Raw genomic sequence first — 18,197 nt, forward strand, 5'->3', positions numbered from 1 at the left:
AGAAGGTTACTTGGGCCCTAGGGAGACGGGGCTCCAGTCAGGAGTGGGAAGGGAAGCCGCTGGGATCTGCATGTCATTCAGTCTATGATTTCTAGAAAAAAAATTAGAAGGGTAAGTGTACTTATAATGAGGAACACAGTAAGATAAAACTGGGTAGATCCAAGTGGGTAGCCATGATGGTATGATGTAGTACAACAAAATTTGATTCCAAAGATTTATTCAAAACGTGAGCATTCAAGTGCGTGCACACGTCCTCAGACAAAATGGAGCAAGGATCATAAGATAAATTAATTAGAGGCAAATTAGTAAACTGTATTATAATATCCAAATTATGCAGTATTTCATACTGACATTTGGCACGAGTTATAGAATTGAACCCTTTCCCCCCTTCCCTATGGATGTGTGAACTTCTGAAAATGATGTATAAAGTACTAAGTAGATTTTTATTAGTATAAAGTACTAAGACTTCGAATGGGGCTGTACCGTTTTGCATAACTCCTTGTTCCTCTCAAACACTCTCAAAGAGTAAATTAAAACAAGCCAGTGTTGACTTCTCCTTCTCCGTAATTTATTCATTTTTTTCCTCTTCATACAGAATTAGCATTTTATTTTTAAAGACTCCTGGAGGCTCTACCAGATTTGTACTGTGACAAAAATTGGCTCTCATAATGAAAATAAAATTATTTTTAAAAATTGCAAAAAATAAACACAAAAAAGACCAAAAAAAAAAAAAAAACCCTAAGCATTTCCCACATTTTTGCTTGGTGTAATGGCTTCTTTATCCTCAGGATTATTCCTGACAGAAATGGGTTTTTAATTAACATGACCTAGACTTTATTTTGATAGCTAAATTAATGTGATTTCATTATCGTAGGGGGTGACGCCTGATTTGTAAAAGAAGGCAGGATTACCACAGAATAAACAGATTTGTTTATTCACTTCCTTAGCAGGGCTTAACACTTGTATAACAACAGAGGCAATTTCACTGTTACAGCAACAGCATAGCTTCATGGCTTTCTGCTGAAGCAACTCTTTCCTTTTTCAGAAAATTACCATTGCAGGGGTTTTTAAATACAGGTTAGCCCAAGTTCCTTCAGAGCAGGAGTAGAACGCTGGCAGGGGCTCATGGGAATTGTAGTCCATGGACATCTGGAGGGCCGCAGTTTGACTACCCCTGCTTCATGTTCCAGTCTGGCTACGGATGGTGTTTCAATCAATCAACAAATAACAGCTCCAACTTCTTCAGATATGCCAAACTTCTCAGTCACGGCAATATCGGTTTATCTGCTTCTTTCAGAAGACCAACGAGTCTGGATGAAGACAACTTTTCCCTCAGCTACCTTAATCAAACAAGCAGTCTGCACTAATAGAATCAGACTTCTAACCCTACTGATCCCCTCATACTCATGAAGCCAAAGCTAGTTTAGATATTTTCCAAAGGCATTTGCTACTGTTCCAGAGAGAAGACTGAGGTGTCATGTACAAGCTTGCTAATTTCTCCCCCAAAGGGGGAAAGACCTAAGGTAAATACGTTCAGACCTTCAGAACTAGCGATGGAGATTTCCGACGTAGTAACAGGAAAGAACCTTCCCTAGTCATTGTCTTAGAATGTTAAGGAATATTTATGAACATTACAAGCAGTCACAAAAAAACCCCATAAACACCTAATGGGCTTTGTGCAGTCAATGACAAAGTGCTCAGCAGGAAAGGAGCATTAAAGTGTGAGTGTATGAATACTGGATGATGATGATGGTACTTGGAAAACAGCCCTTTCAGTTTTTGATACAATTCTTATCTACTGGGCAAGTGCCATCAACTCCATATTGCAGAAGAGAGTGCGGCTGAGGTAAGCTTTGGAGAAGGGGCCTCGTGGATCATAGGATATTCCAACAACCAATCTTGCCACAGGCTCATTAAACACAGCAATAAAAGGATGCAGATCAGCAAACGGGAAATACTAAAACTATCACTACCAGCACAATTGCCACATGGATCCACCCCAACAACCAAAGCAGCCAGGGGATAAACAAACCAAACCCAGGAGGACACCCTGGGGAAAAACACTACCTTACAAACCTTCATAAAAATTGGCAGCAAAGGGACCCTTTGCATCTCTTCAGCCCAGCCATTCTACAGATCTCGGACTGCAGCAACTGAAAAATAAATACTTGAGCCGCAGATGTACATATTACTCAGTGGAAAGGGACAAGAAGCAGCGACAGCTACAAGAGAGCAGTCGGCACCTGGCTTCATACAAAAGGAGAAAGTTCTTCCTTCAGATATGTAGAAGAAGAAGAAGAAGTTGGTTCTTATATGCCGCTTTTCCCTACCCGAAGGAGGTTCAAAGCGGCCTACAGTCACCTTGCCTTTCCTCTCCCCACAACAGACACCCTGTGGGGTGGGTGAAGCTGAGAGAGCCCTGATATCACTGCTCGGTCAGAACAATTTTATCAGTGCTGTGGCAAGCCCAAGATCACCCAGCTGGCTGCATGTGGGGGAGTGCAGAATCGAACCTGGCATGCCAGATTAGAAGTCCGCACTCCTAACCATTACACCAAACTGGCTCTCAAATCCAGGATCATGAAGGACTTTAAAAGTAAGAACCAGCTTCTTGGACTGAACTCTGAAGTGTATTGAAGTAACTATTACACATTTCAGAATCAGTGGAGCATATGCACAGTTCACACCAGCTAACAAGTGAGGGCCGCAGATTGAAGTCTTCAAGGGAATCCTTACACCAAGCATGTTGTACAGCCCTGGATTAACCATTAAGCAAAATAAGCACACACTTAGGGAACAGCATTTCAGGGAGTATTTGGGGAAGCAGTAGGAGATGGGAACAGTCATGTTCTAAGAGCTGACAGAAGGTAATTTGCAGCAGGAATCAAGCCACAATACCTGCATAAGAGAACTACCAAATAGAAGTTATTGCATAGGTATTTCTTTAAAAAGAAATGCACACCTGCAAATTTCTTAATACATAATTAAACCTGATTCTTCATCAGCTCAAGCATGTGAGGTTCACACATCTTAGATGTAGGGGAGAAATTCAACTGAGATGGCTGCAATGACACCCCCCCCCCCCCGCACTGTAATCCTTACACTGTATGCAAATGCACCATGCAAAAGACTCTTTGATCTTTACTTTGAAGTCTTTAGTCTTTGAGTATTAGGCCAGCCACATCAAAGATGAATATTTTTCCTCATGAAATCTATGCTGTTCACAGAGGCTCAAGAATCTCACACGAAGTATGTGACCCAGGCGATGCCTTTCCCTTTTGAAAGGATCATGTTAACCTTCCAACGGAGTCAAAGCACCCTAGGAACACACACCAAACGGTGACTTGATTGTGCCTTCTAAAACACTCTACAGCCTTGGACTCGTGCTGGGCTTCGTCGTGAATCACAGAGACACTTGAAGGCATTGTTCGGCACTAGGCAAGGAATTTCATTGGGATGTGGATAAGTGTGGTGTGTGTCAACTCAAAGAGAATAATATGAATATGCTGCTCTCTCAACTAGATCTGTTCCAACTGGATTGTGTCTCCTGTGCAGGCAGATGCACACTTCCAGGAAGTTTCTGAACCCCTCCATAAGGAACGCCATTCAACATGGCTGATGTTTGCAGCCTGACATTATAATTGTACACACAGACAAAAGGAGGAACCAACTAGGCTTTGCTCCAACAGCAAGTTATTTCAAAAGGCCCCACTAGAGAACTCTCCTAAGTGATTCCCTGGACTTAGACCACTAAATATGTTCAGTATTAGAGGATATACCCACAGTACAGTCTTGGCCTTCCCTTCTCCTAATGGAACTCTAGGCATTGTAGACTTGGTGAAGGAACCTACTACAGAGTTAGCCCCACTGAACTCATGAGTACTTATATGACAGTAGATTTATTTTATTTATTTATACTTTAATTTCTAGACCGCCCCTCCCTGCAAGCTGGGTGGGTTACAACAAACATCTACATTAAAGCCATTTAAAAACATAATAAAATACTTTAAAAACTGTTTCCACTTCCAACATTGTTTTGCTGACTGTTCTGTCTTACATCGTGGTGGGATGGTCTCCAAAAGTGCGATGGAAAAGCTGGAGTAGAAAGGACATGGAGAGAGGAGGTGGAGGGAGGCCCATAGTTGTTCCCCGTTGTCCTGGCCTTGGCCATAGGCCAGGTAGAAGAGTGTCATTTTACAGGCCCTGCAGAACTTTGTTAGTTCCATTAGGACTCAGGTCTCTACTGGTAACTTGTTCCACCAGATGGGAGCCAAGGCCGAGAAGGCCCTGTCTCTGAGCGAGGCCAGCCAGATTTCTCTGGGGCCGGGGATCACCAACAGATTGATATTTGCAGAGCACAATGCTCTTGAGGGGACATACTGTGAAAGCAGGTCCTGTAGATTTCAGGGCCCAGACCATATAATACACACGATTGACCTGTGTAGCTTCCAGCACCTTTCTCAACTACAATTCCCAGGAATCCTGGGCAGAGTCTGCACTTACAGTATTTGCTGGCGTATAAGACTACTTTCCCCCCCTGAAAAACATGCCTCCAAGTGGGGGGGGGGGGGTTGTCCTATACGCTGGGTGCACTTCAGTTGGGATAGACATAGCTGCTCATAGTGGCCCATAGTACTGTAATGTAATGTAACAAACTCTATATTTTGAGTTGAAATGTTGGGGGGTCGTTTTATACGCCCAGTTGTCTTATACGCCGGCAAATACGATACTTTGTTTATTCCATTGTCAATCCTGTTGAATTCAGATCGCTTTGAACTCGGATCTTCCTCTCCCCCCCTCCCCATTGAAACAGTAAAGAGTTCTGCACGTGGTTAGGGTAGTTCAGAAGGGGGGGGGGGAGCCAAGCCTCTTTCTTTTCTTGAAGGGTGGGGGGAGAGGACCCAAGCAGGGAGCCTCTTTCTTTTCTTGGAGGGGGGGGGAGATGATAGAAAAAGGCAGAGAAGGGAGAAAAAATCCAGGATTGACAGAAGTTGAAAGAAATTAGGGGCTTCTCCTTTAAGGCAAGTTTGTCACATGACCACCTGTGGCCAATCACGGGTCCTCTACCATGGAGGAGAGCCCAGATTCAAAACATCCTTTAAATATTGAGGGTTAAAAGCACTCTAAGATATTGCACAATAAAGGTAGGGTCACTCCAGATCAATCCTTCTTGCTGCAGAAGGAAATTTTAAATCACCCCAAATCCAAACGGAAATTGCATTCTGTGTAGAGGGCAGGGACTGAATCGATCTGGGGTTGGAATAAAAGCTCCGTGCAGTTTACACCCTGGACAGGAATCCAAGTTAGTTAAATGAGTAAGTAAGCATTGTAAGTTTGCAGTCCTCATCCTGAAATGTAACAAATCTATGCTTAATGGGGTAAAGTCAACCAACCTCTAAATTAGGGGTCAATATTTTTGAGCCTGTGGACACATTTGGAATTCTGATCCCAAATAATGAATACAGCTACAAAACAGCTGCCACAAAATGACTGCCGTAGCTTAACTTCAGTAACACGGTGCAGCAGATTCTTATGCTGCAGTGACATTTCCTGCCAAGGTAGCATTTAAAAAAAAATCTGTATAAGTAATCAAATCTCCAGTTAATCAAGAATCCTTGTTGAGCAAAGGCCATACCTAGCCCCACCCACTTCTGAAAAACACCTGGACTACACCAGAAGAGCTATTGGCAGGTGCCATAGTGCCCCTGGCTACTCTACTGGGGAGTCCTGAACTAAATGAAGTGACTCTTGTTCCCATGGAGGAGCCACTTAGTTTGTAGGAAGCCTTCTTAGACTGGAGAAAGGCTTCATACTTGAGGCAAAAGGGACATAAATGTTTTAATGATAGAATAAATAAATGGTGGCTTCTCAAAGACAAGGTAGATTAGGTATGGGGATCCCTCTCACTAACTTGGGACGTCTCATGGATTTCAGCAAAGCTTATTCCCATGCAAGCATTGTTGGGAAATAAACTGTGTTTATGGTGAACATTACCAATGACGTGACAATGTGAATGCTATTCTTGAATAGATTTTTACCACTATACATCGTTGGTGAATTTGGCTATGTATAGCCACAGGAAATGCATTGATGTCTATGTAGAACAGATTAGTCATCTGAAGGCTGGGTAGCTCCATGCAACTCAGTTGTCTTGGACAGATCACTATCTGGAGAGATTCAGAACAGCAGTAGTGTACAGAGGCCCTGCAGAGGTGGGTGGGGACCATAGAATGGTCCTCACCTGCTGAAATATGGATCCAAATCATTTTCTGACGGCTTTAGTGGGTTTTCTAGTAGGCAAGGCTGGCAAGCATGTCAATGAATTGGTAGGTTTCTAGAAGCAGAAAGCTGCAGGTTCTCTTACAAGTGCCCTTTTCTGGCACATTGCCCTCTTGGTTCTCAAAAGAAGGGAAAGAAATGAAACTGCTGTTCTATGGCAGCCCTGGGGGAAATAAACACACTGAATCTGATCAAACTCAAAACTGGAGCTCATTTTAGATGTACTCTTGGTGGCAAATAAACCTTTTCTGCCCCTGTGTCTCTGCACAGTCATCCAAGTGTAAGAGGCCTGTTACATCTTGTCCTCCTGGAGAGGAAATGGCTTGCTGTGACCCCTCTGCCTCTTTGTGGATAAAAGCAATTTACATATCTGGTTTGGTATTTGTCTGGATTAGTGAAACTTACTTAAAAGGTGCAAACTCTAGCAGAAACTGATCATTGCTTTTACCTGGTCTGTCTGCTCAGTGCAATTTCTTTGCAAGAATCTCTACTCTCCTCCTTCTGGATGCAGTGATATCACACACTGAAGGGCAGGGCCTGTGATGGAGCACCTCTCTTTTTTGTGCAATGCTAGCAACACCTCTTCATGAAAGGGATACTACTTCAGGTCATGAAGGTGAAAGAGCAGAGATGGAAAAACTATGGCTTGGGTCTACATCTGGCCCATTGCTACTTTTCACTGGGCCCTCAAGCTGCTTCACAATTTGGTAAGAACATTTCCCTGCAAAAATACTGAGAAACTGTTAAAACACTTAAAGCAGTCTTTTCCAACCTTCTGACCATGAAGTAACCCTTGAAATATTCTTCAGGCTTTGAGTAACCCCAAAAGTGATGTCAACTGGTCATGCCTCCCTACCACACCGCTGTCATTCACACGTATACAGGGTGCGTGGCATCACTAATAAAATGCGTGTTAAATAAGAATGGGTGGAGCCAATGGAGGGAGTAAAGAATGGGTGGAGCCAATGGAGGGAGTAAAGCAGATTCAGCTTTCCTCCCACTCCTTTTCCATTATATGTAAATTCAACAAGGCCACCACAGAAATCCCAAAAGAAATCCTACCACCCCCCCCACCACACACACACACACACATCATTGGCCCCTTTGGGAGGGGGTGAATTATTCTGTTCTAATAAGGAAAAAACCACCCTGGTAATAGGTTTAACCTGGGGAATAGCTGATTTAAAGGTTTCTTTCTTTCTCACATTTATAACCGCACCTTTCTCTGCGGGTTCAGGGCGGCTCACAACAGTTGAGTGCAGATGGGGAGAGAGGGTCAGATGCAGGTCTCTTCCTGCACTCCAAGTTGTACGCTAGCTCTTTTCTCTCTCCAGTGCATCAGCACTGATGTTGGAAACAAGAAGTGACACTATGACCGTTTATGCCCTGGGAACTGCCCCAGCTCCTGTGCAGGAGCACAAATCAGGGGTGGATGAGGCACACCAGGCCAAATGCTCCCCTGTGTGGGTGCAGGAAGAGGCGGGGCAACCTGCCATGACTAAAACTCCAGCCTACAGCCTGGCATGAAACATCCAGTGTGTAAACAGTCTATCTGACCCCTGAGCTTTCAAAAGTGGGTAGAGATCCACAATTGGTTCCCAGGCTGAAAAATGGGTCCACTTTTCCTATTATTCGAAAGGCTCAACCAGTGCGAATTCCAGAAAGCACAAGCTTTTAAGGACGTATTTTCCCCCCAACCTTGATTTAATATACTGGTTCTACAAGATGACAGGAATTACTATCAAGTTTTCCGCTACCACAAGCTGCCTCCTGAAAGCAGGTAGCTGTTTAAACAGAACCTTGACATTCTTCAGTTTTGTTATTCAAGTAATTGGAAAACACATCTAAGAATTATAAAGATTGTTTTGGAAGCACGGTTTTGCTTCATGTGTCAACAAGCCATTCCTTAACAGCTACAGAGAGCTTCAAAAGAGGCCACTGGCAAGTATAAACCCAACAGTGTATTTTGACTAAAGATCAGTATCCTTTTGTACCTAATCAAATTGAAAAGGTTCCAGTCTAGTGGTGTGACCTCCATGTCAAATAAAGGCCAAAGGTTCAGAAATAGCTTTATTGTGTGCAGCTACTGAGGATTCCTAAGATAAGATCTTCTCTTCTTATGAAGAAAAGGGGGGGGGGGAAATCTGACAGCACTGCTAGCAAAGAAAAGATTTAAGAAAACAATAATAAATAATATGGTCTGCGATTAACCACATACATGACAATTAACCATCATGGTAGAAAATATAGAAAGTGTAATGTTTAGATTGGACCTATGGGCCAAACTCAGCAAAATGTTGTAAGGTTTTTTGACAAAGCTCTCCCATACCTGCGAGCTGAAGGCCGGTCTTATAGGAGTAGGATTTATGCTACAACTTTGAGTTGGAAAAATATTGGAGTATTGGAAACTTACAGGGATATTTCTGACAATTGTAGGAGGAAACAACCGTTGATGAAAATGCAACACTGAAAACGTCACAAATCTAGAGTCCATTATGGCTGCTTCATTAATTATTAAAATAGAGATAAGGCATATTTTGATGTTTGATTCAATATTTTATTGATGTGTATTGTATAAAAATATTGTGTACGGATTTTGATAGCCTGGGACAGGTTCTTTTTTCTGTTGGTGTATTCATTCAGAACTGCCTGTATTTCGTGCTGTATTTTGATGGCTATATAGTATAGCAGGTTGGTACAAATAGGGGTCTATGGCGAACCCACTTTTATGACCCCAAACAGCTCTTCCCGGCTGCTGTCTGCTTCATTAGAAAGATTCAGAGAGCATGGCCAACTTGTATGGGTATTCCAAGGAACCAAACAATAGTTTTGCTGGAAAGGCAGCATCACGGAAAGAGTTAACTGCGCATTCTCTTTAAAGTGCATTAAAACATTCTTAGACCTGGGCAGAGTCTGCACTTACTTTCTTTATTCCATTATCAATCCTGTTGAATTCAGATCACTTTGAACTCGGGTCTTCCTCTCCCCCTCCTCCCCATTGAAACCGGAGAGTGTTCTGCACGTGGTTAGGGAGGCTCAGAAGGGGGGGGGGGCAAGCCTCTTTCTTTCTTTTCTTGAAGGGGGGGAGAGAAGCCAGGCAGGGAGCCTCTTTCTTTTCTTGGGGGGGGGGGAGAGGATCGAAAAAGGCAGAGGAGGGAGGAAAAATCCAGGACCGACAAAAATTGAGAGAAATTAGGGGGTTCTCCTTTAAGGCAAGCATGTCACATGACCAGGTGTGGCCTATCAGAGGTTCTCCACCACGAAGCTTTCTTTCCCAAATGAATATTGAGGATTTTCAGCACTCTGAGTTATTGCACAATAAAGGTAGGGTCACTCCGGATCAATCCTTCTTGCTGCAGAAGGAAAATTAAAATCGCCCAAAATCCAAACGGAAATCGCATTCTGTGTAGAGGGCAGGGACTGAATCAATCTGGGGCTGGAATAAAAGCTCCGTGCAGTTTACACCCTTGTTGAGCCTCTGGGCACCTTGGAGTTTTGAGGAAGGGAAGCGGTCACCAGTATAAAATGGCTGCCACAGGGGACGACAACAAAAAGTTATGAAGTTCCTACCCAAGCATCCTCCTATAGTGGGAGCAGCTGCTGCCTAATGGGGTCTCCCTGCAGGCCGGAAACCAATGTCTTTTGAAGTACCTCCTCCTGCATCCCTAATGAAGTGGAGAAAGGCAGGATCGACTCTTTCCTTTGCAGAAGAAGCAAGCACCCACCATGTAGTGGATCACGGGCTTAGAGGCTACAGTTATCCTAATACTCTGTGAATACTTAGAACAGCTTGCAAAGCTTTCTTCCCAACTATAAGGCTTAGAAGCTTCAGACTCATTAAAAAAAAAGTTCTGCTATCCAGGCTTTCATCTTTTGTTTCAACATGGTTTGTTACAATTAAGGTGCTGCCACTGACACCTGGGTCTTTAATCAGCAGGGCAAATCTTTGGCAGTGTCATCATTGCTCCAGCGGATTTGCATCATCTCTTTTTATCAGGCCAGATTCCTCCCACTGCAAAGGCCACCGTGTTCCCTTCCACCTGGTGATTCAGGAGTCACTCTCTTCCTTACTTAGGACAGAAAGCACACAGAGCTGGAAGCGAACAGCTGCCTTTAGCATATGACTATGGAGATTACTGAGCCAAACATTTAAAATACATACAGCAGGGGTAGTCAAACTGGCAGGGGCTCATGGGGATTGTAGTCCATGGACGTCTGGAAGGCTGCAGTTTGACTACCCCTGACATACAGAGTAAGCTGGCTCAGTCATTATGCTCTAAGTATAGAGATCACTGGTGTGTCACATAAAGCTGGAAGACTGAATATTTGCACAGAGCTGTGAGCCCTGATGGAGCTCTCAGGGTTCTGCAGGGCCTGCAAGATGGAGCTCTTCAGCCAGGCGTTTGGTTAAGGCTGGGTTTTTAGTCACAGAGTTATGAGAATGGATCTCCCACCCCTCCTAGCTCAGGGTATTAGATCTCTCCTGGAGCCTCTAGGTCAGGGGTAGTCAACCTGTGGTCCTCCAGGTGTCCATGGACTACATTTCCCATGAGCCTCTGCCAGAAAATGCCAACAAATGCTGGCAGGGGCTCATGGGAATTGTAGTCCATGGACATCTGGAGGACCACAGGTTGACTACCCCTGCTCTAGGTAACCTACCCCCTGGTTTCAACACCAGTCGTCGCTGTCCAATTCTGATGCCAATTGCTTGAAACGTTCGGGGGAGGAGTTTGTAAGAATTTGTATTGTACCACCATTTTATTGTTATGTGACTTGTTAAGGATTTCTAGGGGATTAATGTTTATGATGGGGGTTTTATGTGGTGTTTGGAATTGTTTTATGATTTGTTGTGAACTGCCGCCAGCATTGCTGGGAGCGGCAGTGTAAACATTCAATAAATAAACAAACACGTTTATTTACATACTTAGAACTGCTTTCCCCACCAACGGGGACCGAAAGAAGAAGAAGAAGAGCTGGTTTTCATACCTTGCTGCTCACTATCCGAAAGAGTCTCAAAGCAACTTACAATCACCTTCCCATCTGCTCCCCACAACAGACCTCCTGGGAGAGAGGTGGAGCTGAGAGACCTCTGATAGGACTACTCTATGAGAACAGCTCTAAAAGGACTGTGACTGGGCCAAGGTCACCCAGCTGGGCGCATGTGGAGGAAGAGTGGGGAATGAGATCCAGCTTGCCAAATGAGAAGCTGCCGTTCTTAACCACTACACCAAAGTGGCTTATAACATTGTTCTCCCTTCCTCCATTTTATCCTCACAACCACCACCCTGTGAGGTAGATCAGGCAGAAAATGACTGGCCCCAGGTCACCCAATTGAGTGTCCATGGAGGAATAGAGATTCAAACCCGAGTCTCCCAGGTCCTGGTCTGACATGTTAACCACTGCACCATGTGGGCTCTTATGACAGCGGAGGTCAAAAGTGATTTTGGTGACCTGTGAAATACCCTTTTCAGACTATGAGAAACCCTAGAAGCGATGTCAACTGGCCACACCTCCCTGCCTTGTCATTGGAAGTCATATGTCACCGGAAGTGACATCACCTAGACGCTCCCACCGGATGTGACATCATGCCCCGTCATACCAACTGACAGGCGCTAGAAGAACAAAGTGCTCTCTGGGGGACATACTGGGAAAAATGGTCCCTCAGCAGTGAGTGACAGTAGATGGCTAGGTCTTCCGGGACGAGGTAGGGCACTAGTAGTTTTGCTTGGTGCAATACTAGGTGAGCTGCCTTAGTGATCTCAGCCTCTGTGGAAAGGGAGGCATCAAAGATCGTCCCCAAATTCCTGACAGTTTGTGAGTAAAATGAACAATGGCACAACAAACCCAAAATGGAAGAGCAAAGCACCGAATGCTGTGAGTATGCAGAAATCATCCTACTTATTTCAAATGTTAAAAAACCCCACACTTTGCAGAAGTGACTGATCTCGGGGACTCTTCTACAACTGCTGGAAAGCTAGAATGGGGCTATTGTCTGAATTAAGTTAGAAGAAGCTGCTCTCCTCCTGCAACAAAAGGACATGTTTAATTGTTTGAGGGCCTCTGAATTAATAAAACATTACACAACCTGGCACACGGTGCTTGCAAGGCAGAATATGTGATATTTAACTTGCTTGGGTAGCCACAGAAATCATCATTTTGTGATCTCCTCCAAAGGGCATGTCATCCAATTAATTCCTATGTCTGGGAAACGTCTGAAATCCTCCTTCCCATATGTTCAACCCCTCTATCTAAAAGCCAGTTACCTGGAGGTAACTGATTAACCCAACTGATTTCAGAGCTAAGTCCTAATAGGCCAGTCTGCTTCGGAAAGCCAAAGAACATTGAGTTCTGCACTGAGATATGCTAACAGAACTTGGCTAGAATAAATTATTCAGATTAAGCTGCATAATGACTGAACTTGTTATATTACAGGAAGAATGAACTGACAGGGGGTCAAGGAAGAAGTGGTGTCATGGAGAAACCCATTTCACAAGTACAGAAAATATTGCCTAAAAATTCCCTTTTTTCAGGACACTCAACAAGACCCCAAGCCAGGGGTAGTCAACCTGTGGTCCTCCAGATGTCCATGGACTACATTTCCCATGAGCCCCTGCTGGCAAGGGCTCATGGGAAATTTAGTCCATGGACATCTGGAGGACCACAGGTTGACTACCTCTGCCCCAAGCCATGAAAAGCTAAAATAAGAATGAAGGCTCTGGATTTTCTCAGAAGTCTGCCCACCACCAATCTTTCCTGAAATGCTGGTTGTGTCTTGAAGACACCGTTCTCAAAGCATGAATACGCAGACCAAGGCTGCTGGCATTCTCTGTGTAGCTTACTTTATATTTTGTATATATTTTCTATTTAAAATTTCTTCATTAAGGGTCTTACAATATTAACAACAAAACACACAATATAAACAAATGAATGTGTGTGCCCTGGAATATGTCCCCAAATCCTCTGAGAGCCAGCTTGGCGTAATGGTTAAGAGTGGCGACCTCTTATCCGAAGAACTGGATTTGGGTTCCCCACTCCACATGTAGCCAGCTGGGTGGCCTTGGGGGAAACAGTTCTCTCAGAGCTCTCTCGGCCCCACCTACCTCAGCCCCTATCCCCACCTACCTGTTGTGGGGAGAAGGAAGGTGATCGTAAGCTGAACTGAGACTCCTTTGTAAAAAGTGGGGCACAAAAAACGTTACCTCTTCTCTTCCAATGCACGAGACAATAAATGTGTTCTTAATAGAAAAGTAGGTGTGAAAAGCCTATCCTGAAGAGGAAAAGTTTAAAAACCTCTAAATCAGGGGTAGTCAAACCTGTGGTCCTCCAGATGTCCATGGACTACAATTCCTATGAGCCCCTGCCAGCAGATACTGGCAGGGGCTCATGGGAATTGTAGTCCATGGACATCTGGAGGACCACAGGTTGACTACCCCTGCTCTACATTTTGTCTTTCAAAAATATCAGGAAGGCATGCTGTATCCCTAATCTGCTTAGAAGGTACTTGGACTTACTTCTGCAGTGGCAGCCTGGACCACAGTACTTAGGGCAGGGGCGGCCAAACTGTGGCTCTCCAGATGTCCATGGACGACAATTACCACGCACCCCTGCCAGCATGTAGGATGTTTTAAATTTTGTAGGATATTTTAAAATCTGATCATGAATGTTTTAACAATTTTGTAAGCCACGCTGAGCTTGCTTGCGGAGAGGGACGGTCTATAGATACGATGACTGAATCCAAAAACGTGGAAAATTTGCATCATGAGGCAGGTAAAATTCAGCAACTTCAAGTAAGAGCTTCACCTGCTCTTCATCATAGATCACAACTTATCATAAACCTGAACTTAGCCAAATACAGAAAACAGAAGAGACAAAACAACCTTGCATGGAAAATAGTGCAGGCCACAAGATATTCTTAGCTGCTTTCAGTTTTGAGAAAACTGAGGTTAGGAGGAGAACTGGAAATCTCTCAGTTCAAAACTATCTGCTGTGTCATTCAGATTACCAGAGAACTAGTCAGGTTTCAAAATATTCAGCAATTGCAAGATATATATATACACATAACCCCAATTTCTCCCACCAACCCCAGATAAAGGAAGTAATTAAGAGATCTGGGTTTGTTAACGGACTGGTGTTAACCAAAACTCATAATGCCTCCAGCTAACTGGCCTCCACTTCTTAATGGAGAAAGGGGGGGGGGGGGATGGCTCATAGGCAGTAAGGAGAGAAAAATCAAACACAACTCCCAAACACTCCAATCGCCAATACAATTCACAGACAGAATTTAAAATACAAGTAACATTTAATTCAACAAGAATACAATTGTCATAAGCTGCATTGCCCAAATGCTGTACAAAACTCCCACTCCCACGTGTCAGGAAACTATATTATAGTGACTTGCCATACCCTAAGAATTAGCTTATTAACTGAGCACTGAAAAACTTTCATGGGGTTGGAAGTCACCTGTAGTATCAACAGGGAGAGACAGAATACCTTTCTGGTATACACTACAACATTTCAGCTATGTAACTAAGACAGCAGAGGCGGGGTCAACCTTCAGAAGAATGTTAGCTTCCTTCCCACAAACTCTTAGGTAAAGCAAATTTATCATATGATGACTCATTTTGCCACAATTAAAATTCACTCCTCTTTGTACAAAACAAATGCCTTAGGACTGTGACCTCAGTTCTACCAAGAACCACCTACTGGAAAGAAGAAAACAAATCCCTTGCTGATAAGGCTGATTTGATGTTGTTTCTACAGGCTAGAATTATGGAAGAGCCCCAAGCACTAGTTATTATTCACGGCTGACCACAAGAACTGCTTTTCTATATGGAACCCTCTTCCATACAGACCACATCACGCTAAACCACAGCCTGGGTTTGAGAACACGGTTTGTTGCAACATATACCTGTAGATAGATGAACTTTGAGTTGTTTCAGAACCCGAAAAATTCCAACATTTGCATATGCATGTACCCCGTACTACCCATCGCTTCATATCAGCTATGAAATAGCCTAATTAATAAACTAAAATATCGCTGGATACCAAATGCTGATATAGAATGGCATGTCTCCTACCACTCCGCAGAGCAAAGTTTGAAGCCTTCCTCCCAACTGAGGCTCCTTCAACAATCAGACAATCCACAAAATGTAGAGAAAAAGTTATTAGGTTAGAAGAAGTTCCTCCAACGCAAAGTAAGATTACCTGCTGGTATTTGGCAAACATTGGAGAAATATCTAAAGATTAAAAAATTATCTAGTGTAGCTTCAATAACAAAAATCTCAGATGATTTCGGATAAGAGAGGGATTTCAGCCTCACAAAAATGTATACACATTTCCTAGTTTTAATAATCAGAACAGGCAAAGGTGGCTGAAATGTGTCAAGGAAAGTATAATATTCACATCCCCTCTCCACCCCCTCGAAAGTATAAGAGAATTACATAGCACCACCCAATGGACAATGTTTAGTTTTTATATTTTAAAAAACTAGTAAAATGTGTTTATTTACTTTATTTCTATCCTACTATTTTTCCCTAACGGGGATCAAATATAAATTACAACATACTCCCCCCCTAGTCCATTTTATCCCCATAAAATCCTTGAAAGTTATTTATTTAAAATATTTCCATATTGCCTTTGGATGCCAATAGGATCCCCAGAGCAGTGAAGGTAGGTTGGCTGAGAGTGTGCGACTGGCCCAAGGTCACCTCGAAGCTGACCTGGTGTGAAGTTGAGAGTGCCTAAATTTGGGAAGGATTGCACAGTTTCTACCCTTGAAGGTCTAGTATGGTCTTAGTTCAACTCTTTTTTCATGTGCACACAATGGACACAAAACGACAATAATATTATCCAGTATAATCATAAAACATCCAATCAAAGATTAAAGCACATTATGAACATTTAAAACAACTTTTATAGTGAAAAAGAAAGAGGATTAAAATTTACTAATCCAATAGATTCAGATGAATAGTCATGTTAGTCTCAAGCAACACAACAAAATTTGAGTCCAGTGGCACCAACTAAGACCAACTAAGTTTATTCAAGGTATTTATTCAAGGCTTTTGTGTGTGCACACACTTCTTCAGATACATTGACATGGAAGTTACCAGTCCATACATACACAGTACACAGAAAATTAGCATACAATATAGTGAAGGTGTTTAACAGATGCAATAACCAAACAGGAATAACAAGCTTAATTTATATGGCCATCATTTGTTTGGATTTAATTCCATTGGGAAATATAGTGGAGCAAATAAGTATATCAGATTTAGAGACTGATGTGTAAATATACTCTTCTTCGTTTTGAGAGTAATTAACGTTTTGAGAGTAATTAACTGATCTAGTCTTAGGCCAACAGGCCAAATTCTTGCTTGTTACTTAGACTTTAAACCTTAAGCTGTTTTTACAATCCACTTGTAGCCTGAACAGTGTTTCACAGATATTGTTTTAGGCTGTTCAATGCTATTTTATATTACTGATTATACTTTCAAGGCTCAAAGCGGCAGCAAATACATTTCCTAAATAAACAACAAAAACAGCCACACAAGTAAACAGAAATTGACAGATTGTACTCTAACACAGTGGTCTCCAACCTTTTTATCACCAGGGACCTGTGAACGCGTGACAATTTTACTGAGGCCCGGGGGGGGGGGGGGGGTAGTCTTTTGCTAAGGGATGTTGCCGCCTGAGCCCCTGCTCCGCTTGGTTTCCCACAGGCGCCCCTGACTTCCCGCTGCCCACTGGGGGGGGGTGCTGCCAGCAGCAGCTGCACAGTGCCACACTGAAGGGGAGCCCCAGCCATGGCGGCCACTGGAGAGCACCAAAAGTGAGCTGACGGCAGACTGGCAGGGCAGCACCCGAGGCAGCATACAGGGAGGAAGATGAGGAGGAACCGCGGCCCGGTACCGAATGATCCACGGACCGGGGGTTCGGGACCACTGCCCTAGCATGTACTGGCAAAAATCCTAATTGGGCAGTAAGGTCCTTAAATTGGATTTACAAAATTGGGCCCCCCAACAGATTTTTTTGCTTTCAGTACATTTTTTGCATGCACACTGTTAGTCAACTACATTACCACTGGATACACATTAGGTGTGCAGTGACTCTGCATTGGGATCTACAATGTGGTACCTATCAACTGTTTTAAGAAAGTGGGTGAGGCCAAGTAGGGCTTTTTGATATTTACAGCATATGTTTTATAGCATAATGCAAACAGTAAAACACCTGACATGTATGAAGAGCAGTGAAAATATTTTGGGACTTGATTCTCACTAAATATGACAGGGCTTCACAGATAAAACATTTAATGTTGGAACTTCTGCTGAAATCCTCAGATCCTCCCAAATAGAATGCATTTTATAATGCAGGAAGAAGTTGGTAACGTCACTGCATCAAATTTTGTTGCCTTTTGAAAAACCATTAAAGCTCCTATCTTCATGTGCCAGATCTCACCAGTTGTTTTGTACCAGGGGATGGTGGTGTCATTGTTACAGATAATAGTTCAGGTCAAATTAAGACAGATACTGCCATATATGTATATTTATTTTGTGTGTAGGCTAAATGATATTATTTTGAGGCGGAGGCTCAAAGCGACTTATAGTCGCCTTCCCTTTCCTCTCCGCACAACAGACACCCTGTGAGGTGGGTGAGGCTGAGAGAGCACTGATATCACTGCTCAGTCAGAGCAGTTTTATCAGTGCCATGGCGAGCCCATGGTCACCCAGCTGGCTGCATGTGGGGGAGTGCAGAATCGAACCCAGCATGCCAGATTAGAAGTCCCCACTCCTAACCACTACACCAAACTGGCTCTTTTTCATCCTAAAAGACAATATGTTATTTTAAAAATATTGTGAAATGTTGAATCGAAGAGATGGTTCAGAACACCAGCACTAAATGATAATGCAATAGTACAAATG

At 43.3% G+C, this 18,197-nt stretch overlaps 1 long non-coding RNA gene across 1 annotated transcript in view; it reads right to left on the reverse strand.

Annotated features, from left to right (window-relative positions):
• The window catches only part of LOC143843062 (uncharacterized), a 32,439-nt gene that overhangs the window by 13,430 nt on the left and 812 nt on the right, over positions 1-18,197 (reverse strand). The gene's annotated exons all lie outside the window — the stretch shown is intronic.

The sequence above is a fragment of the Paroedura picta genome, chromosome 8 (assembly GCF_049243985.1).
Source record: "Paroedura picta isolate Pp20150507F chromosome 8, Ppicta_v3.0, whole genome shotgun sequence".
NCBI lineage: Eukaryota > Metazoa > Chordata > Lepidosauria > Squamata > Gekkonidae > Paroedura > Paroedura picta.